Source organism: Oryctolagus cuniculus, chromosome 10 (assembly GCF_964237555.1).
Source record: "Oryctolagus cuniculus chromosome 10, mOryCun1.1, whole genome shotgun sequence".
Lineage (NCBI taxonomy): Eukaryota > Metazoa > Chordata > Mammalia > Lagomorpha > Leporidae > Oryctolagus > Oryctolagus cuniculus.
In genome coordinates, this window is record NC_091441.1 from 104,884,494 (window position 1) to 104,906,307 (window position 21,814).

Below are 21,814 nucleotides of genomic sequence, written 5' to 3' on the forward strand. Positions count from 1 at the left end.
CCCCTGCACCTGCGTGGGAGACCCTGAGGAAGGTCCTGGCTCTAGGTTCCTGGATTTGGATCAGCCCAGCTCTGGCTGTTGCAGCCATTTGGGGAGTGAACCAGCAGATGGAAGACCTTTTATTCTCTATCTCCCTCTTTGTCTGTAACTCTGCCTCTCAAATAAGTAAATAAAATCTTTTTCTAAAAAAGCAATTGTATTAGAACATTTCTGATGGGAGGCAGTGGTATGGATTGAGAACTGACTGCTAAGTACTCTCTGGACCCCCAGAGAAGGGGTATATACTTCAGTGGTATGCTGGGCTGGACAGTGGGAGAGCAGGTTCTGGAACAGGGCACAACATCTGGACAAGAGCAAATAGGGCTGGTGTGAGACCAGATTTCAACACTGACATCACATGACACTGAGAAGAAACAGGAGCTGACCATTGGGCCCTAAAATTGGACAGCTAAGATGTTCTATTTTCCTCTCTCAGAGGACTGCAAGGCAAGTGACGGTTAGAGATGATTTTTTTAACCCTGGTGCGGTTGACTTTCTAATCCAGATAATTCTCTGTTGAGTATAACTGCAGCATGCATTGCAGGATGCTAAGCACCATCTCTGAACTCTGCACACCACAGGCCACTGGCATCCCCCCAGTTATGATGACTGAAAATGTTCCAGACCCTGCCAAATACACCCTAGGGAGAACCACTGGATTACAGTTTAGATAATGGTGTCCATTTTCATATCTTGGTAACAGGTACACAGTTTGGTACCAATACTTTCATAAATGAGATAGGACCCATATCAAAGACCTTAATACGCTCATGATCTTGACTTAGTAATCCCATTTCCTGGATTCTATCCTAACAAAACGACTGGTAGAAAGCTTTCCATTGAAGATGTATATTGTAGTACTGTTTGCAAGAGAGACAATTTTGAGGCAATACAAAATGTTAAATGGTAGGGAAACAGTTAAGCAAACCATGGTAGATCCAAATACCCCCTGGAACATGTTTATGAATCTACAGTAGCATGGGGGATATTTTTGATGTAATGATAAATCAGCAAACCAAAAACTATGCAGAGAGTAACACAAGAAGGGAGTTGAGTTCAATGGGAAGTCTCTGGGACTGGGATGGGGAGCTACTTGTCATCCTTTCAGCTGGCTCTTCCTGCACAAGGTTGCCACACTTGGCACCAAGTGACGCGGCCATAGTGAACACAGTCCACTGATCCAGCAAACCCTGGTATGGGTATAGCTTCCAATAGGTGGGGAAGGCTTGGGCCCCCACACACTATCAAATGGGATTATTTGATATTGGTGAGTGACAGGCAGCACTAGTCAGGAAGGGGTTCTCTCTGAGAAGCATCTCTGACCACCAGGAGGATTAACAAGGATAGTTAGGACATCAAGCAACCATGCACCTGCAAGGATGGGAGCTATTATTTTGCTTCTCCATGAAGCCTTAGCAACGGCTTTCCTTGCTCCTTCACTTTCTTATGAAAAGCTTCTACCACACATGGCAGAGTGTGACCACTCACACCCAGTGTCTAAACAAAGCTGGTCTGTTTCAGTGTGTGTAGTACACACCACACTGGCAGCTGGATCCCTCCTTCTCCATGCTAAGGACCTCAAAGGCCACCCCACAGATGAGTGGCTCAGGACACTTGTTAAAATTCTAGATTCCCCGCTACTCCCCTAGGTACTGTCATTCAGTAATCCTAGGCAGGAAGGCACTCAAGAATTTGTATTTAAGATTTCCCAGGAAGTTCTGGTACATGATGCACACATTGCTTTACTCAACGCTGGAATAACTGCATCCCTACAATCTAACTCCGAAGTAATCCTTAACAGTATCAAGGGGTTCTACAAAAGAATTAAACACAGAACTATCAGATGATCCATCAATTCTACTCCTAGGCATATACCTAAAACAATTTAAACCAGGGCCTTTATGATAGCTGTGTATATCCATGTTCATAGTGTCCTTATTCACAATAGCCAAAAGCTAAAAGCAATCCAAGTGGCCACTGATGGATGACTAGATAAATCAGCCTTAACAAGGAGGGAAACTCTGATGCCTGTGGCAACATGGATGAACCTTGAAGACATTTTGCTAAATGAAATAAGCCGGGCACAAAAGAACAAATATACTTAGAGGATTTCACTTCTATGAGGTTCCTAAATGGGCAAATTCACAGAGACAGAAGGTAGACGGGTGGTTGCCAGGAGCTATAGGGTGGGAGGAAAGGAGAGTTCATGTTCGGGGGGTAAGGAGTTTCAGTTGGGAAAGATGAAAATGTTCAAGAGATGGATGGTGGAGATGGTTGTGCAATACTATCAGTGTGAATGTCGCCAAGCCATACCCCTACAAAGAGTTAAGACAGTAAGATTTACACTGTACTCATACAAAGGGGCTTCAAAAAGTTCATGGAAAATGGGGTATAAAGGTTATTTGGGCACAAGAAATTTTTGAAATCCACACAAAGTGTCTCTAAAAGGTTCATGAAAAAATCCATGAGAAAGCTATGCATGGATTTCAAAATGTCTTACATCAAAACAAACTTACCTTTTAATTCTATTTTCCTAGGAACTTTCTGAAAGACCTTCAAAATTTTTATTATATTTTACCACACACACTCAGGTGAGTATCATTAGCAATCACTGAAATAAATCATGAAGTTCTTTCTAGCCATCTCAAAGAAGCCATAGCCAATAAAACAACTTTTATTTTTTGGTACAAAACACTCTCGGGAAAAAAAATCTTTAGAAAATAAAATTAGTACAAACCAAGCTTATTTTATCCTATCGGGGTCACTCATCATAAAATAAACAAGGAGAGGAACAGGAAATGAGAGACTAAAATAAACTCTCTGCTTAAAGGGGGAAAAAGTCACTCCTACAAGCTTATAAGCAGATATTAACAATTTCTCTGAAGATTTGCAGCTTAAAGAATTCCAAATACCATCCCCTCTGCCCAGTCCTTGAGGTGTATGCATTTACTTCCCCTCTTAGAGGAATCATCTTTCTTTGGTGTTCAGAGTTGGTTACTCTGGAGGGTGCCCCACAGAAGAGCACTGTGCCAGCGGGGCACTCGTCAGGGTGGGAGGTGACTTTCTCTAAGACAGGTAGGAGAGAAGGGAGGCAGTGTGACAGAAGAGGCTATGAGCTGGAGGAGGCTTATTAGGAGATAGAAACGTGAAAGGCTGTTAGGATGGTAAGCTGCTAATCGTTGTTTCCAGACAATGACACAAAAAATAAAAGTGGCCTGTGCTCCAGCTGGGTGGTATTTGAGGTTGGTGAAAATCCAAGACAACAGTGGCTTCAGCTACACAGCAGTTCATCTTTCTCTCTGTAGTAACTCGGTGATGGTGCCAGGGACCCAGGCTCCTTCTGTCTTGTGGCTCTACCATTCTCACTCATGAGCCAGTGTGACAATCTGAGGACAAGGGTACTTCAAGAAAGTTCATGGAAAGTGGAATTTAAGGGAAGTTTATTTTGGTGCAAAAGTTTCTGAAATCCACGCACAGTTTTTTCATAATATACCTTTTCCACAAACCTTTTGAAGACTCACTGTATCAGCCATGAAATCTGTATTCTGGCCCTGGAGACAAAGAAGTGGGTGGAGAAAGTTACTCCTTCCAAGGACAAAAGCTACATCTGACAGTCCCAGTGCATCCCAGTGGCCACAACAGCCTCATGGCCACACTTAGCTGCAAGAGAAGCTGGGCCATGTGGTCTTTATTCCAGAGAGCTAAAAGGGGAGAACCCAAGTTGGCATATGTGATTAGCAATCATTGGTGCTAGGAATTTAGGTAGGAAGAAAGAATTCTGGGAGCTCCTTTTCAGTCTAGGTAACTACGAGATTTTGACAGCAGATTCTTCTAGACCCTCCGGCTTATTTAATGCTCATGCTTCCTGCTGGGTTTTTGTTATCAGTTCCATGCCGCAAACAAGAGTACGAAGATCCCAAGAGCTTATGTCACTTATCCAAAGGAATGCTATAAACTGTGCCGTTGGCTTCCACATTCTTCAGAATCAGCCCCGTGTGGTCCCAAATCCCCTTCCTCTCTGGCACCAGGAGGAGCTCATTAGAGTCTGGCCTGGGGATGGCTGTGTTGGTCTAGACAGGGTCACCTCTATACTCATGTGTCTTCTTAACTCCTGACCACGCCATGGAAGAATCAGGAGGCTGTTGCATGGCAACTCAGCCATCACCCCAGTGCTCTCTCCTTTTATCCAAAGCCTCGGTTGGGCTGCTGGCTCACTTGCTCTGGGAGCTGATGTGAGCACTCTGGGTGGGGGGACTTACTCATCCTAGGGTTGCCTGCTATACCCTCTTTCATGGAGAACATTCTTGTGCTAAAGTGTGTGTGTGTGTGTTGTGTGATGCTGACCACTAGCCCCACAAGGCCAAAGAGAAAATGGAACATTATCCACAGACATCATTACCCATCCCTTACTTACCCACCCAACACTGACACAACCATGTTAGGAGGAAATACCTGAAACTGAGAACGCTAAGAAGGTCCCTTTTATTGGCTTGCTTCTCTCTTGGTGCTTATATATGTTCCTTTCACCTTTTTTAAAAAGTTTATTTATTTATTTGAAAGGCAGAGGATAAAGAGAGGGGGGAGAATCTTCCATCCAGTGGTTCACTACACAAATGAACACAAAGGCCAGCACTGGGCTGATCCAAAGTGCGGAGGCAGGAACTTCTTCCAGGTTCCCCGTGCGGGTGGCAGGGACCCAAAGACTTGGGCCATTCTCTGTTGCTTTTCCAGGCCACAGCAGCCAGGACTCAAACCAGCGCCCATATGAGATATCAGCACTGCAGGCAGCGGCTTTACCTGTTATGCCACGCTGCCAGCCCCTGCCTGCTCCACTTCTGACACAGATTCCTGCTAATGTTCCTGGGAAAGCAGCGGAAGATGACCCATGTCCACATGCCCCTGTACCCATGTGGGATACCTGGATGAAGCTCCTGGCTCCTGGCTTCAGTCTGGCCCAGCCCTGGCCCTTGAGATCATTTCAACCAGTGGATGGAAGACTCATTTCTCTGCCTCTACATCTCTCACTCTGTAACTCTACCTTTCAAATAAATAAATGTTTAAAAATGGTTCTGGGACCAGCACTGGCATAGCGGCTAAAGCCTCCACTTATAACACCAGGTTCCCTTATGGATTGCTCCACTTCTGAGCCATCTCCCTGCTAATGAACCTGGGAAAGCAGCAGAAGATGCTCCAAGTGCTTGAACCCCTACACCCATGTGGGAGGCCCAGATAAAGCTCTTAGCTGTTGGCCCAGCCCTGGCTGTTGCAGCCAACTGGGGAGCGAACCAGCAGATAGAAGATGAATCTCTCTCTCTCTCTCTCTCTCTCTCTCTCTCTGTTTCTCTCTGTCTCTCCTTCTTTCTCTGTAACTCTGACTTTTAAATAAATTAATAAAAATATTTAAAAAAAATACATCTTTCCTTCCACGACAACCACACCTGAGAACTCAGGACCAAAGGCTGCCCAAAAAAGAAGGTAAATCACAATCAAATTCAAATACATCTGTTTCAGAACATCCTCTCAATTGCGCCAGCCCCTGAACACTTATCCTGCCCAACAATCCTCCGTTATCTGTGACCTAGGCTGAGTTCAGAGCTGACCTAGATAGAGAACACTTCCTAATTTCCAGCCATCCAAACCATCTGGTCCTGGATAAACAGGTTACCTACACAGTTGGAAGCCTCCTCACTCAACTAGCTTTCTCCTTGCCAGTTTTCTAATAAATATTTCCTACCTCGCTCTTTACACGAAAAAGAAAGTGTGGATGTCCTTTTCCCCTGAAAGCCAAGGAGCTTACATTTCTAACCTTGACAACCCTGCAGAGTCGATCGGAGCACCTGAAAACTCTGGAGAGAGTGGGAAGAGAGAGAAGAGGACACAGCCTGGATTCTTGTGGTCACAAGGACTTGGGCCTGCAGAGTTGTCTCTGTGTGCTAATTGAGTTGATTTAAATATTTTAAATATTTGTGGTTGGGGGGGGATGCCAATTATCTTCAAAATTGAGATTCTGTTCTTGGCTACAAATGCTTTTCCAAATTCCTTAGGATTAAAGCAGATTGTTCTCCAGGCTCATGAGCTATTTTTATCTGCAACAATATGGAGTGCACGCACCTGTTTGCACGCACGTCTCTGTGCTTGGAAACTGTGTTCCCTGTGTTGAAGGCACAGTTAAGAGACAGTAAGATTGGCATCTTAACACCTAGGTGGATGGTGCTGCTGTGGGACGAAGGACTGCCCTCCTTTACAGCTGCTCTTGTCTTTTATGATATTTTGGGTTCCTACAATCAGTCTTGTGAAACAAACTAGACCTATTTTTAGATGCCTCCATTCCCAATCGTGTTCACTGTTGTGGTCTCTATTCTTTTGCTCAAGCATTTATTTAACCATGTAAAGCATCCCTGCAAGGGGCTACCATGGACAAAGCCCTCTGCTGATCGCCACAGCAGACACAATCTCTGGCCCAGTTCTATACTTGCAAGCTGTCAACAAGTAGTTGACACAACCTCAGTCTCTGTCCCTTTAAGACAAGGCACCTGTGCTATCTTCCATGGGACATTACCTTCGCTACACTTGTGAGCTTCTCTTGGCAGCATGTCTTTTCAAATACCTGCTGACCATTTGTGTGTCCTCTTTTGGGAAAATGTCTATTCAGGTCCTTTGCCCATTTTAAAATCAGATTTTTTTTTTTGCTCTTGAGTCGTCTGAGTTCTTTACATATTTTTATGTTAATCCTTTATCAAATACCTGGTTTAAAAAATTCTATTTTGCTGATTGCTTCCTTTGCTGTGCAGAAGCATGTGTGTTGGTGGCAATCTGCAGTTGGCATCGCACACCACAAGTCCGAGAGACAGGTGGCTCACTCTTGGAATGAGGCTAGAGCCCGCATGGAGCTGTCCATCCCAGCCATGGATACAAGCACAGGTAAGTCACACAGAAACTGATGTCACATCAAAGCTGGCTTGTTCAGAACTTCACACCATTTGTTGTCACATATTTGTGCTATTTTTACATGTTTCATTATGAAAACTTTCAAAAGAACATAATGTAGACAGAAGAGTATACTAAAAGTTAGATATTCATCACTCACCTCCAACAACAGCTCCGTCCATATTACTCCCTGTTGTGAATTCCAGACATCCTCTCATTTCACCCACTAGTGCATCTGTAATTGATAATGACTTTTTTATTTTTGACAGGCAGAGTGGACAGTGAGAGAGACAGAGAGAAAGGTCTTCCTTTGCCATTGGTTCACCCTCCAATGGCCGCTGCGGCCGGCGCACCACGCTGATCCAATGGCAGGAGCCAGGTGCTTCTCCTGGTCTCCCATGGGGTGCAGGGCCCAAGCACTTGGGCCATCCTCCACTGCACTCCCTGGCCACAGCAGAGAGCTGGCCTGGAAGAAGGGCAACTGGGACAGAATCCGGCACCCTGACCGGGACTAGAACCCGGGGTGCCGGCGCCGCAAGGCAGAGGATTAGCCTATTGAACTGCGGCGCCGGCCTGATAATGACTTTTGAGAAATGTAACCATCACACCATTATCCATCTTAACAAAATGAACAATTATTCCCTAACACTGGATTAGTTCTCTTAAACATCTCTCTTTCAGGTTGATATTTTTGCCAAAGTTAGAATCTAAAAAAGGGGATTGGCACTGCAGCATAGTAGGTAAAGCCACTGCCCTGCTCACTGCCTGCAGTGCCAACATCCCATATGGGTGCCAGTTAGAGACCTGGCTGCTCCACTTCCAATCCAGCTCTCTACTAATATACCTGGGAAAGCAGCAGAGGATGGCCAAAGTGCTTGGGCCCCTGCACCTGCGTGGGTGACCCAAAAGAAGCTCCTGGCTCCTGGCTTCAGATCAGCTGAGCTCTGGCCATTAAAGTCATATGGAGAACAAATCAGCAGATGGAAGATCTCTCTCCCTCTCTCTCTCTCTGCCTCTGCCTCTGCCTCTCTGTAACTCTTTCAAATAAATAAATTTTTTTAAATCCAAAACAGGCTCATGTATTTTATCAAATTGTCATATCTCTTAAGTCTCTTTTGTTCTTTAATAATTCCCACTCCTGACTATGTCAAAGTAAAAAAGCTTCTGCCCAGCAAAGGTAACATTCAACAAAACGAAAAGGTAACCTATAGATTTGGAGAAAATATTTGCAAACCATATATCTTATATGAGGTTTATATCAGAAATATATAAGGAACTCAGACAACTCAATATCCAAAAAAAGCAGATAACCTGATTTTAAAATGGGCAAGGGACTTGAATAGACATTTTTCCAAGAAGAATATAAAAATGATCAGCTGGTATATGAAAAAGTGTTCAACATCATTAGTCTTCAGAGAAATACAAAGCAAAGCCACAAGAAGACATCGCTGCACATTTCTCAGGATAGTTATTATCACAAAGACAAAAAATGTCAAATATTGGCAAGATGCAAAGAAAACAGAATTTTTTTAAAAAAAATATTGCTTATATGCCTATGCCGTGCTTTTTTTTTTTTAAAGATTTTATTTATTTACTTGAAAATCAGAGTTACACAGAGAAAGAAGGAGAGGCAGAGAGAGAGAGAGAGAGAGAGAGAGGTCTTCCATCTGCTGGTTCACTCCCCAATTGGCCGCAACAGCTGGAGCTGTGCCGATCCGAAGCCAGGAGCCAGGAGCTTCTTCTGGGTCTCCTACATGGGTGCAGGAGCCCAAGGAGTTGGGCCATCTTCTACTGTTTTCCAGGCCATAGCAGAGAGCTGGATTGGAAGTGGAGCAGCCAGGTCTCTAACTGGCACCCATATGGGATGCCGGCACTGCAGGCCATGGCTTTACCCACTACACCACAGCACCAGCCCCTTTCCACACTTTTTATAAAATATCTACAGTGGGTTAGGCTGCCATCTGCAGTGCCAGCATCCAAAGTGGGCAACAGTTCAAGTCTCAGCTGCCCTGCTTCTGATCCCGCACCTGGGAAAGCAGCAGAGGATGGCCCAAGTCCTTGGGTTCCTGAACACACATGGAAGATCCAGAAGTTGTTCCTGGCTCCTGGCTTCAGATCGGCCCAGCTCTGGCCATTGTAGCCATTTGGGCAGTGAACCAGTGGATGGAAGATCTCTCTCTCTCTCTGTCTCTCCTCTCTCTTTGTAACTCTGACTTTCAAATAAATAAATAAATACTTTTTAAAAAATGTTTGTATTTGAATGTTTTAAAAATTATTTATTTGAAAGTCAGAGCTACAGACAGAGGACACACACACACAGAGAGAAAGAGGGTGGGGGCTGGCGCCGTGGCACAGTAGGTTAATCCTATGGGCGCCGGTTCTAGTCCTGGCTGCTCCTCTTCCAATCCAGCTCTCTGCTATGGCCTGGGAAAGCAGTAGAAGATGGCCCAAATCGTTGGGCCACCGCATCCACATAGGAGACGGGGAAGAAGCTCCTGGCTCTTGGCTCCTAGCTTCGGATTGGTGCAGCTCCGGCTGTTGCGACCATTTGGGGAGTGAACTGACAGAAGGAAGACCTTTCTCTCTTTCTCTCACTGTAACTATGCTTCTTAAATAAATAAATAAAATCTTATAAAAAAAAAAAAAGAGAGAAAGACGGAGAGGTGTCTTCCATCCACTGGTTCACTCCTGAAATGACCACAAAGACCAGGGCTGAGCCAAGCCAAAAAGTCATGTGTTTAATCTGAGTTTCCCATGTGGCAGGGGCCCCAGCACTCAGGGCAGCCTCCTTTGCTTTCCCAAGCCATTAGCAGGGAGCTGGATCAGAAGTGGTGCATCCAGGACATGAACCAGCACCCATGTAGGATGCCAGAGTTACAGAAGGCAGCTTAACCCACTATATCACACTGCCAGCCCCCATAATAGAACTCCAGTACATTGATGGTGGGAATGCAAATTGGTATAGCAAATACAGAAAACAGTGAAGAAGCTTCTCAAAAAAAAAAAAAAAAAAATAGAACTATCATAGAATCCCACAGCGCCACTCTGAGTACATATCCGAGGGCAGTAAAAGCAGTATGTCAAAAAGATGGCTAACCCTTGTGTTCACTGAAGGATTACCTACAATAGACAAGATATGGAATTAATTTAAGTGTCTATGAACAGATGAATGGAAAAGGAATATGGATATACAATGAATACATACACAATAGAGTACTATTGAGCCTTTCAAAAGAAGGAAATTGTGTCAATTATGACAACGTGGATGCACCTGCAGAACATTAGCCTAAGTAAAATAAGGCAGATGCATGCAAAAACATTGCATGACCTCACTCATGCCACGTAGAATCTGAAGATTCTGAGTTCATACAACCAGAGTAGAATGGTGGTTATCGCTGGGAGGCCATTAGGATGAGACAGCTCCAGTGTCGTGGGTTCTTACCTAAGCAAACTGAAACTCAATTCAGCATAAAGGGTAGGAGGAAATCTGAGCTTAATCAATCAGAAACTACCAACTAACTTCCTTTTTAAAAAAAAAAAAAAAACTATTTGTTTTATTTATCTGAAAGACAGAGTTACAGAGAAAGGTAGAGGCAGGGAGAGGTCTTGTATCCACTGGTTCATCCCCCAGATGGCCACAACGGCCAGAACGGTGCTGATCCAAAGCCAGGAGCCAGGAGCCTCTTCCAGGTCTCCCACCTGGGTGTAGGGGCCCAAGGACTTAGGCCATCTTCTACTGCTTTCCCAGGCCATAGGAGAGAGCTGGATCGAAGCCAGAACTAGAAGGCTAGAACTGGCACCCATATGGGATGCCAGTGCTTCAGGCCAGGACTTTAACGTACTGCGCCACAGTGCTGGCCCCTGCCAACTAACTTCTAATTAGGGGCTTTCTTCTTGAATGATCCAAGTAAGTTTAGTGCCCCCCCCCCTTAATCAATCAGTATTTTCTTTGTCTTACTTGCGCTTTCACAATATAGAAGTCTTCCCTTTGTGCCCCTTCAGGGCACAAAACAAATATTTGGGGGGCTGCCTGACTCATGAATCAGCTCAGATAAACTCTTCAAAATTGAAGGTGCCTATGTTTATCTTTCAACACCAGGGAAGAGGAGTTGGGGGATGATATAAGGAGGTGATGGTCTTGTAGAAGGATGGAGAAGTTCTAGAATCTATTGCCCAGCATAGTGACTATAGCCAATAACAGTGTCACGTTACTCTATGCTTAAAATTTGCTCCAGAGTAGATCTTCAGTGTTGTAACGACACACACATTGGTAACCATGGGGACTGATGAACATGTTAATTAGCTTGACTATAGGCCACACTTTCCAATGTATATGTCTATTAAAACACCATTTCAAGGGCAAGCACTTGGTGTAATGGGTTAAGCCATTGTCTGCAGTGCAGGCATTCCATATGGTTGTTAGTTCGAGTCCCAACAGCTCCATTTCTCATCCAGCTCTCTGCTAATGTGGCTGGGAAAGCAGTGGAAGATGGCTTAGGTTACTTAGGGCCCCACAGCCCAAACTGTGGGAGACCCAGATGAAGCTCCTGGCTCCCAGCTTCAGCCTGACACAGCCCCTGGCCATTGCAGCCATTTGGGGAGTGAACCAGCAGATCAAAGATCTCTCTCAATCTCTCCCGGTCTCTGTAATTCTGGCTTTCAAATAAATAAATACTTAAAACATCATTACACTCAAAAGATAAGTTTCTTTTGGTGCAAAAATGTTTTTTCATTTATTTTTTCTGTTTTTCTTGAAAACAAATATTAATATCATAAAGTGAGAAATTCATGGGGAAATAGAGTATATTGTCTTTTACATGGTATCATTTAATGAAGCAATATTCATAACTATATACCAAATGATATGACATCCACAAAACTTTTATACTCTACAAACTTCCACAAATAGCAGAAAACATGGGATCTTTGTCTTTCCGAGACTGACTTATTTCTCTTATCATAATATTCTCCAGTTCCACCCATTTTCTTGTAAATGCTGGGATTTCATTTTTTGTTAAATCCTTGCAGACATGGCTTTTCAAAAAAAATTCATCATAGATCTGCAATGTGAAAAAACCATGCATGGGTTTCAAAACTTTTTGCACCAAAATAAACTTGTCTATTAATTCCATTTTCAATGACCTCTTTGAAGTACCCTTGTATATATAATTTTATTTCAAAAACAAAACAGTTCTCATTTCCTTTTGTCTTCTTTTCCATGCCATTAATTTGTTGAAGAAAGTAGGTCATTTATCTTGTAGAATGCTCTCCATTCTAGATGGAGCTGATTGCTTGTTTATAATATTGCTTAAATTGTTCTTTGGTCCCTTTTCTGTAAACTGGTAGGAGATCTAGAAGCTTGATTAGAGCCAAGATCAATTTTTCTAAAGCAAGAGTGTCTCATAGTTGGTGCCTGTGCATTTTGCATGAAGCCACCGCAGGAAGCGTATGTCTGTTTATCTCACCTACAGTGATGGATTCCTGGGTTTAGGTGGGGTCAGCCTCACTCATCTGCCATAGGTTCCCCATCATCTTTTCCTTTAAGGCTGACAGCATCCAACAACGATTGTATCCTAAATTCATTAAGGGCTATTATCATTCTTTCTGCAATTAATTTTATATAAAGCGATTTCCCCACCCATAGTTTTGTTACCCACACACACAGAAAGGAAAGGTAGAATAAAGTTTTTCTCTTTACTAATTTTTTAAGAAATGAGTTGAAATCCCAGCAACCTCTATTGGAGAACTGCTATCTTCTCTCTTCCTTTATTTTCTTTTGTGAAGTACAATTCGGAAATCATGTTTATACAGTTTACTCCATTGTTCTATTTTTGTTGTTGCTAAAAATTTTCTACCTTCGAGTAGAAACTTCCGGCTGACCTCTGAGGTGGACCACATGTCCCCTTCTGGACCAAGACATCCCAGCATCACCTTGCACATTTGCTCCTCACTCTTGGAATCAGTCCTTTCCCTCAAGGTGCTCTGTCTCTGATACAGGGAAATGGTATGTAGAGACCACAAGCTGGGCACTAAGGAGCTTAGCCCCGCCATGGCTTTTCAGTGGCTAGCACTACAAATAAGTATCTTTTAAAGGGGAAAACTATAATTTCACATCCCCTTTCTTTCTTTTTTTTTTTTTTTTTTGACAGGCAGAGTGGACAGTGAGAGAGAGACAGAGAGAAAGGTCTTCCTTTGCCGTTAGTTCACCCTCCAATGGCCGCCACGCTGATCCAATGGCAGGAGCCAGGTACTTATCCTGGTCTCCCATGGGGTGCAGGGCCCAAGCACTTGGGCCATCCTCCACTGCCCTCCCGGGCCACAGCAGAGAGCTGCCTGGAAGAGGGGTAACCGGGACAGAATCCAGCGCCCCAACCGGGACTAGAACCTGGTGTGCCAGTGCCGCAGGCAGAGGATTAGTCTATTGAGCCGTGGCGCCAGCCTCACATCCCATTTCTAATTCAAATTTCAAATTTCAGATTACAGAGTGTTGGCTTTACATCAATATATGGATCTACTATAACTGATTCGGGTGCCTTTGTTGTGTGGTTACTTGGTTAACTCATGTGTCCTCCCAGACTCTAAGTCTTGTCTGATGTCTTTCAGTTCCTTCTGTATTCCTTTTTCTTAGCACAGTACTTCAGACATAGTAGATGGCCCAGAAATGTATGTGGGATGATTAGATGCTTGATCCTGTGCAGGTACCCTCCAGCCATGAACTGGTCTCCTCTGACCCAGCCACAACTCACCAGGTAACAATCTAGTACACTCTCCTTATTTGCATTGCAAGCCAATGAACCACACACTTGGCTACCCTCTGAGAAGAGGAGGGTTGTGGTAAATTGGATTATCAGCTTCAATTCTCTACTCCCCATGAATAATAGGGTTATATGCCTTTGCCAATTAGCTGTGCAGTATCCTCCCACTGTGGGCACAGTACATTGCTCCACCCCACCAGTGTAGGACTTGAACATGTGACCCGTTTTGGACATCGAACGTGTGTGGATGCAGGGGTGAGCAGAGGACTTCCACATTCCTGTGTGGTCTGGCCTGGACTTTTGTGTCTTTTGCATGAAGCATGAGAAAAACGTGGCCTGAATAACCATTGTCCTTTCTTCCTGAGTCCCAGAACAAACACAAATGTACTGTATTTGAACCCATCCTGAAGGGGAGAGTTAACCTCAGCCAATCCACAGTACAAAACAGAGCCACTACTTGAGCCCAGCCTAGATCAGCCAAGCTATAGTCAACGTACTGGCTCATGAGCACAGGAATACATGCTCACAGTTGATAAAGCCATTGACTTTTGGATACTTCATTAAGTAGAATGAATAAGGCAGGAGCTGACTGATACAGATGAATGAAAATTCATAGAGCCTGTGACATCTGACCATCTACAAGGTTTGCTCCTACTACATACTCACCTAAGTCAGCATTAGAGAAATTCCATCTCTTCCTTGCCTGCTCTCTGCCCAGTCCTGGGCTCTCTGCCTCTCTAAGGCCCAGAGGCCAATGTTTGTATGCCAAGTTTCTCTAGTTCATGCAAAGGTACTTAGAAATAGTTTTGTCTCCTTTTCATCTGAGGTTGCTCAACAAATAGAGGAACAATAATGAAAACAGTAGCTAGCAATGATTGAGCCCTTCTTTCTGGCCAGGCACCATGCTAAGATAAATGTAATAGTTCTGCCAGTGAACTCTTTTACTCCTGGAGAAGCCAAGGGTCTAGAGGGTTGGAGGGAACAGCAGTGGTAAGTTAACTGGGCTCTCCAGACAAGGAGCAGATTTGTGGTTTGAACTTTCTCAATCAGACTCCAGAATTCATACTCTTAGACATGACCCTATTCAATGGGAAGGGCAGATGCTCTACTTTTATAGCCTTTCTCTATTTCTAGGTCCCTACCCCAATCACTCACCCTACCCCACTTAGCCTTTGTGGAGTGCCAACACCACTAGGTGCAAGCCAGCCTAGGTGTTTTAAACTAGGCAAGAAGACTAGTTCAACACGCTAAGCCAACGGAAGGGCCAGGTGTCTCTGTCTCAGGTGCTCCTTCTCTTCTCTCCTGTAGGTGGTGGCAAGAGGTATAAGGGGTGGTGAGGGCGCAGAATCTGATGAGTCTTCCTTGGCAACTGTGTTTCCCTTTGACCCTAAAACCATCATGCCCTGCCGAAAGTACATCAGACCCCACAGTGCCAAATGTCAAAAGGATTGAGAATGACTCTGAAAGAATGTGGCCGCATTTGTAGGCAGGCTTTATACTAAATTACCCGATTTGTGCAGCCTTTATACTGACTGACCCGTGTCCTCACTTTGCCTTCTTCTCACGCCCTCTTCTGTCGAGACTTTTCTCATGGGCCTTCCTCTATCTTGCTCCTTCTTCGTGGGACAGGAGTCTCTCAGCACAAGTACTTGTTGAAATCACACTGCCAAAAGCAGTGCAGGAGCAAGAGAAATTGGGTGTTAGGGATGCTGTTCTCCGTTTATGTCTCCACCAGGGGGCTTACGTTCTCAACCGGGGGGTCTGCGTCCACTTCTAAGAAGGGAGGGAGTGGCCCCCTCAAGAAACTCCTGGCCAGGTCCTAGACACAGGAAACTCAAAGCATCATGGCGGCGTGGAAAAGACAGAGAAACAGAAGAGAGGTCATGTGACTAGAAATTAGACAAATACATGACACCAGCCTCTGGCCCTCCACGTGTGTTTTGTTAAATTAACTCAGGCACTTTCCACTCAATGCTTAGCTGTGTTGCAGGCCTTCCCAGCGCTGTGGGCCATGGCCCAGGGGATCTTGGGAGTTTTTCCTCGGCTCTGTAGGCTTTGTGACTCTCTGAGCCTTCCTCTCTGACACTTGCAAGGAATATCTGTAGGGTGGCTAACAGTTTACAAGGCCATGGACCCCCATGGACACTCACAGGTGCATGAGTCTGAGTGACCTGCTGGAGATCCAGGATGAAGTGGCTAACCTGAGCCTAGAGCCCATGGCCCTGGGGTGCTGAGCATCTGCTCCCTGCCTCCTCCTTCCCTAGGAGACTCACTTCAGAGAGCCGAGAGGGGCGCGGCCACCACTTGCTTCAGGGCCCAGGGACTCTTCTCAACTGGGTTGACAGTACCAGTTGCATTTGCCTTCTTCGTGGTCTGCATCCTGTGGGAAAACATTGGCTGGTTACTTAGACTGGAAGAGGAATTCTGGGGGGGCCTCCTTTTCCCACACTAGTTAATGAAGGCTTTTGTAGTCCCCCAGGGTGCCTCCTTGTGCCACATTCCTGTTTTAATTGTTGTTGCTCCCCCCCCACACCATTTTTTATATTTAAAAATAGCATTTTCTTAACCCTAGGAGTCATATGCACTCATTCTGAGGATATCAAAAGAACAAAGAAAAGCATAAAGAAGAAAAAAAGCTTGTTTGGTCTTGGGCCACCAGGAGCCCCAGTGGGGACACGTGTTTCCTTCTGCCATTTGGCTTCCTGAGCCCCTCCAGGCCCATGCTTTAAGCTTCTCTGTGCCTGGAGCCTCCTCAACACAGGCTGCCCTCTTGAATATCTGGGTTCGGCTGCTTTGAAGGCCTGGCAGGACTGGAAGGAGGGGGAGGCTGGGGAACTGGTCCCACTGACTCCCTCTCTGCTGGGTAATCTTGCTGAAGATCATTGCTCCTCTCAAGACCCAGGGGTCTAATAAGTCACTTCCTCCTGCTAGGCTCTGATTACTGCCACTAACCCCCTTCCTGTGGGCCTCAGGGCGGTGAGACACCAACTATTGCACTATTGGTTGTGCTTCCACCCACTGTTTTGAGTGTGCCATCTGTTTTCTGTTGGGAATTGGATTCACCTCTGACTCATTCACATTTCAAGCCTTTTCCCTGGAAGCTCCCGTAGCTTCTGGGTTTTCCGAGGTTTCCAAAGCTGTTGCATGGAGTGGTATCTACTATCAACTTACAGGCTGTGGGAAGAGAAGTCTTTTGATTTCCTGATTCTTCCCTGATGCCACCCCGACCTGGCCTTGCACAGAGTTGGCCCTATCCATGTATTGTGACGTGAAGGATTCCACTCTTCCACCACTTCCAAGAAGCTCCAGCTCCTACTGCTACTAGCACTGCATGAAAGTCACTCCTTTAGTTACCAGAATTATCTCCTGAAGGTCCCGACTGGAAAGGAAGTTGTAGGAGAGAAGGAACGAGCTAGGACTTGCTCAACCTAGTGTCTTTGCAGACCCCATCTTACTGTCTGGCTGAGTCCTGTGTACCTCACTGGCCTCAGCTGTGATGAGGTCTCCGCTGTGCAGCCTTCTGGTGATGGGTCCTTCTTCTGTGTTTCCCCATAGCTCTTATTACTGTGTTGTAATCTGCCTCACGAGGCTGTGAGGTTGTCCAAGAGGGCAGAACTTCTGCTTGGCACCTGCCACATCCCCTGGTTTAACCTCTTCCATAAATATGTTGAACACTGCACATTTGGAGATGTCTTACAATATTGTTTCCCTATGAGACCCATTTTGAGGGCTATATCTCATCGGAAGGAACCCTGGCTTGAATAAGTCAGCCACCTCTTTCTTGAATGTATGTCCATTAGAATCCCTTTCTCCAACCCACAGGCCCTAATGTGATGAGACCCTGGACAGGTATGCTTCCTGGTTATGGGGATGAGGTGTAGAACGAAAAGCGGACCTTTGTCAGAGAAGTTTGTGGGCTTGATACGTGTGAGCGTGAAGAAGCAGAGAAGTTTGTGGACTTGATACTTGTGAGCGTGAAGAAGCAGGTGAGCAGAGCCAGGGAGAAGGAAGCAAACACTCTATTTCACCATTCTCCTAAGAGCCAGGTGCAGGGGAAACTTCTGGTGCTGCTGCTAATCACAGGAACACAGACTCTGAATGCAATCTCAGTCTTCTGGGGTCAGTTCTCGTTTTGTCTGCCTTGTTTGACTTTATCTTCTAGTGTGGGCAGAGAGGAGCTTTTTGCACCAGTACAAAAGCTCCCATTTTAGGGAAAACAGAAGAATTTGCATGAGGGAATTTTAGAGGACGTACAGGAATGCTGAAATATGAAACCATGACCTCCAGGGGATGGCATGGAGGACACAGACAGACTGCAGCAGCCATGAGACTGCAACGTCTCACTCATTTCTTTTGATCTCATTTTGACTTTTGAATCATAGGTATTAATAACCATGCACACAAACAAAAAGAAAATGGCATTTGAAAAACTTTGCCTACGGAGAGCAATCACCTTCCATCGTTGTCATTTTGCTTTACAGTCAACCTACTAATGTGGAGCAAAGCCCTCGTTCTCCATCTAGTTTACCCTGTCTCACTTTTGAAGGTTAAAAAAGATGAGTCTCCTTTGTAAGACCTGAGTGTCACGGTACAAGAAGGACTTTTAGGAGGGGATGTTATGAAGACATTTGCTCTCACAGTAGGGATATTGACTCCTATTGACTCTCAATGCATGTCTTTCGATCTAGTTATTAGAAAAATCATAGGATCTGAATACCGCTGTGGTGGAGACAGAATCCTGAACGTTGTAGGGTGATGAGATCATAGGCAATGAACTCCATGGATAACACAGCAGTGGCAACTGATGGAAGTGACAGCGAAGCTTGCTTCCTTCTGGGTGTGGGCATTCCAGCCACCCCAGGTGTGGCAGCCCAGCAGGAAGTGTGGTAGTTACGTGTGGCATGGATGACAGAATTTGGGGGAAGAGGGTGTAGCACATGGCATTAAATTCAGGTCATGCATAAATTTTGGTTCACAAATTCCAAATTCAGTCATCCTTCATGACTCTCTTAATAGGTTACTAGCAAGGGGCAATGAGTTCTCCACGCAGATGTCAGTGGGAGGACCTAGGGCATCCAGCAGAGCGGGAGAAAGGATTTATATGTTTGGAGATGAGTTCTGTTCATCAGGAGAATCCTTCCATACCATCAGCGGTCTGCTTAGAACCACTGCATTGGCAAACTTTTATAAGCTACCTAGCACAGCCAAAGTCCTACAGAATTGGGACTCTGTGCTGGAAAAGGTCACTCAGTCACCTCAGGCATTTTCACAGCCAGCAGCAGCCCTCCGACGATGAAGGTCCTTCTGACGCATTAGCTTTGGCATCCGGCAGGTCGTTTCTGGAAAGAACTTGCCATGTGCACTACAAACACGTGGAGAAATCTTCTCACAAGGAGGTTGCAAGAGCTGGCACGGATAGAGCAGCACTATCCCTTACCCCACGCTGGCTCATAGCCAAGCTTCCCACAGCAAAGCCATGGTAGAGATCTCGATGCAAGGGTTTTAGACCCACTCGTTCCACTGCACTAGGATCTTCTCAACCTTCTCGCCTTAGGGTCTCACCAGCAGCTTCCCTGCTTTTGTTATGTCTCTTGAGTCTGACCCCACACTTGTCCTTTGAACTTGGGGACCCTCTTGGGCTTTCCCAGCTTGGTCCATTTCAGGCTGTCATTTGAGACTTGTACCTACTCTCATTTTACCTACATTAGTCTATTTCAGGTAACCATGCACCTGACCCACCTCCAGTTCCATCTCCACCCCAGTGAATCAGAGCACAAGAGCAATGTAGTAAAATGAAGTCTTTCAATCAACTGAATCCAAATGTGCCTGCTCTGTGGGCTGCTGTAATTACTCACCATGAATACTTAGGAAAAAGCCAATCATCTACTGTGGATCAGCACTTTCTAGAAACTGAGATAGTATATGAAATCTGAGTTCACAGTCAGCCAGATAGTCACTGAATTACTTCCATATTGCTTAGTGTAGCTATTGTCACACCACCCTGATCACTGGGAACTCTCTGGACCTTCTAATCCTGCAATTAAAAGGGGCAATGCCAGACCAACTGCAGTGGCAGTGGGAATTGAGCTCTGATTGGTTGTTCTGGCCAACTCCCTTCTGATTCGTCAACAGTTGAGCAGGGCTAGTTGTCGTAAATCTTAAACATCAACCCTGAGCAAGTCAGCCCTGGTCTTGGAGACTTCCATAAAAAAAAAAAGAAAAAAGAAAAAAAACAATGAAAACGGAGAGGAGTCATGCAAGTGACAGCTGTGCCTCGAGTCCTTGCCTGCGTTCTCTTCTCTCCAAAGGCCACCCAGAGGTGTGAAGGTTTCTTTGCAACAAGACAATGATTTCATAAATGTTGCTCTTTGCCAAATCCCCTGAGGCCTTGCATGTAGGGTGCTAATAAAGTGCAAATTATTATTAGGCATGTGGTCTATGTAGGTCACTGCCAAATACTGGCGTGAAGAAAAGGAAAGGAAAGAAAAGCAAATGTGCTCACCCTGGAGAGAGCATGGAAGAGGGCTGGCAGCTCCTTCTGCAGATGAGGAGCCTGCCTGGGATCTCTGTTCTTAGTCTCCCAGAGGGACTTAGTTTTCCCACTTGCAAAATGAAGACCCCAGAAATGACCTTCATTCGTCATTCAGGATTTTGGAAAACAGGAGGAGGCTTTTCCAGAAGAAAGGACTGGGGCGGGGGGGGGGGGATGCTACTAAAGAACGAATTAGGAGGCCGGCGCCGTGGCTCACTAGGCTAATCCTCCACCTTGCGGCGCCAGCACACTGCGTTCTAGTCCCGGTCGGGGCACCGGATTCTGTCCCGGTTGCTCCTCTTCCAGGCCAGCTCTCTGCTGTGGCCCGGGAGTGCAGTGGAGGATGGCCCAAGTTCTTGGGCCCTGCACCTGGCTCCTGGCTTCGAATCAGCATGATGCGCCGGCCGCGGCGGCCATTGGAGGGTGAACCAACGGCAAAAAGGAAGACCTTTCTCTCTGTCTCTGTCTCTCTCACTGTCCAGTCTGCCTGTCAAAAAAAAAAAAAAAAAGAACGGATTGGGTTGGTAGACTCAGCCTCACCCTATAGCTTAGGGTTCTCAGTCGCTGCCACGTAGTTGCGGCATTTGGCTTTTGCTTTGTTTGGGCAGTCCCCCGTGAGGGAGTGTGTCATGAATGTGGACAATACGTGCTCCAGGAAGGCAAAATATTAGCTGAAGCCAACAGCGGGTGTGTGAATCTGATGCTGCAGTGGAGGCTACGCTAACAGGAAATTGGCCTGGGTCAAGCTTTCAGCCCCCTTGGACAAGGCCCAGGACAATTCATTAGGGAGACCACTTCCTGAGCACAAAGGGACACACGCATTTCCCCAGCATCCTGTTGGGTGGTGACATCCCTTTCCTTTCCAGGGTGCTCAAAGTTGCAAAGGAATTGGTACATGCAAGAGAGGCAGCTGGACCATGTGAAGTCTGGGGCCATGGGTCTGGAGGTTGAAGGTGGGGTTGGAGGTGCCCAGGGGCAGAGGGAATTATTACTGAACCCTAGATTTGGTGGGCCACTCCAGGGAAGGAGGAGGAGGTAAGACACTGCAGAGGCGATGGATCCACTTGAGCCAATATGGCCTCTGGGGAGGAGTTTCCTGCCTGGGTCATCCCCTTTGACTCTGGAGATGAATAGGAAAACTTAAGGAGGAACTGCAGGAAGTGCAGGAAGAGATAAACTGAGGCTGAGCTGGAGGCAGGGGGCGGAGTCAGGGGACTTATAGGACAGTGGAGAGCAAATCAAGTCCTGAGCTTGCTCCTGTTTGCTTATTTGTTTACAGAGAGAGAAAAAAAAAAAAAACTCAGCTGATGTTTGCATTGTCCTGTCTTAGAGAATATTTCAGGTAAACTCACACCTTTATTTTTATTGATGGATGAAATCAGCTACATGTGCACCGTGCCAGAGATTTCTGATGCATTTTAGTCCCCAGGGACTAAAGGTGTGTGGGAGTGTGTGTGGTTCTTCTGGGTGCAGTGTGAGGAAACTGAGGCACAGGAGGCTACACGTCTGTCCTTCCAAGCTGCGCAACCTGTGAGGAACTGGGATTAGACTCCAGCAGCCT

At 45.7% G+C, this 21,814-nt stretch overlaps 1 long non-coding RNA gene across 1 annotated transcript in view; it reads left to right on the top strand.

Moving 5' to 3' along the window:
* LOC103349144 (uncharacterized) overlaps nucleotides 1–20,765 on the top strand; it is a 39,361-nt gene extending 18,596 nt beyond the window's left edge. Inside the window, exons 5-7 of the long non-coding RNA XR_517347.4 lie at nucleotides 2,577–2,630; nucleotides 6,831–6,960; nucleotides 19,430–20,765. This is a non-coding gene — a long non-coding RNA (uncharacterized lncRNA). The remainder of the gene's footprint in view (nucleotides 1–2,576; nucleotides 2,631–6,830; nucleotides 6,961–19,429) is intronic.
* The last annotated feature ends 1,049 nt before the right edge of the window (nucleotides 20,766–21,814 follow it).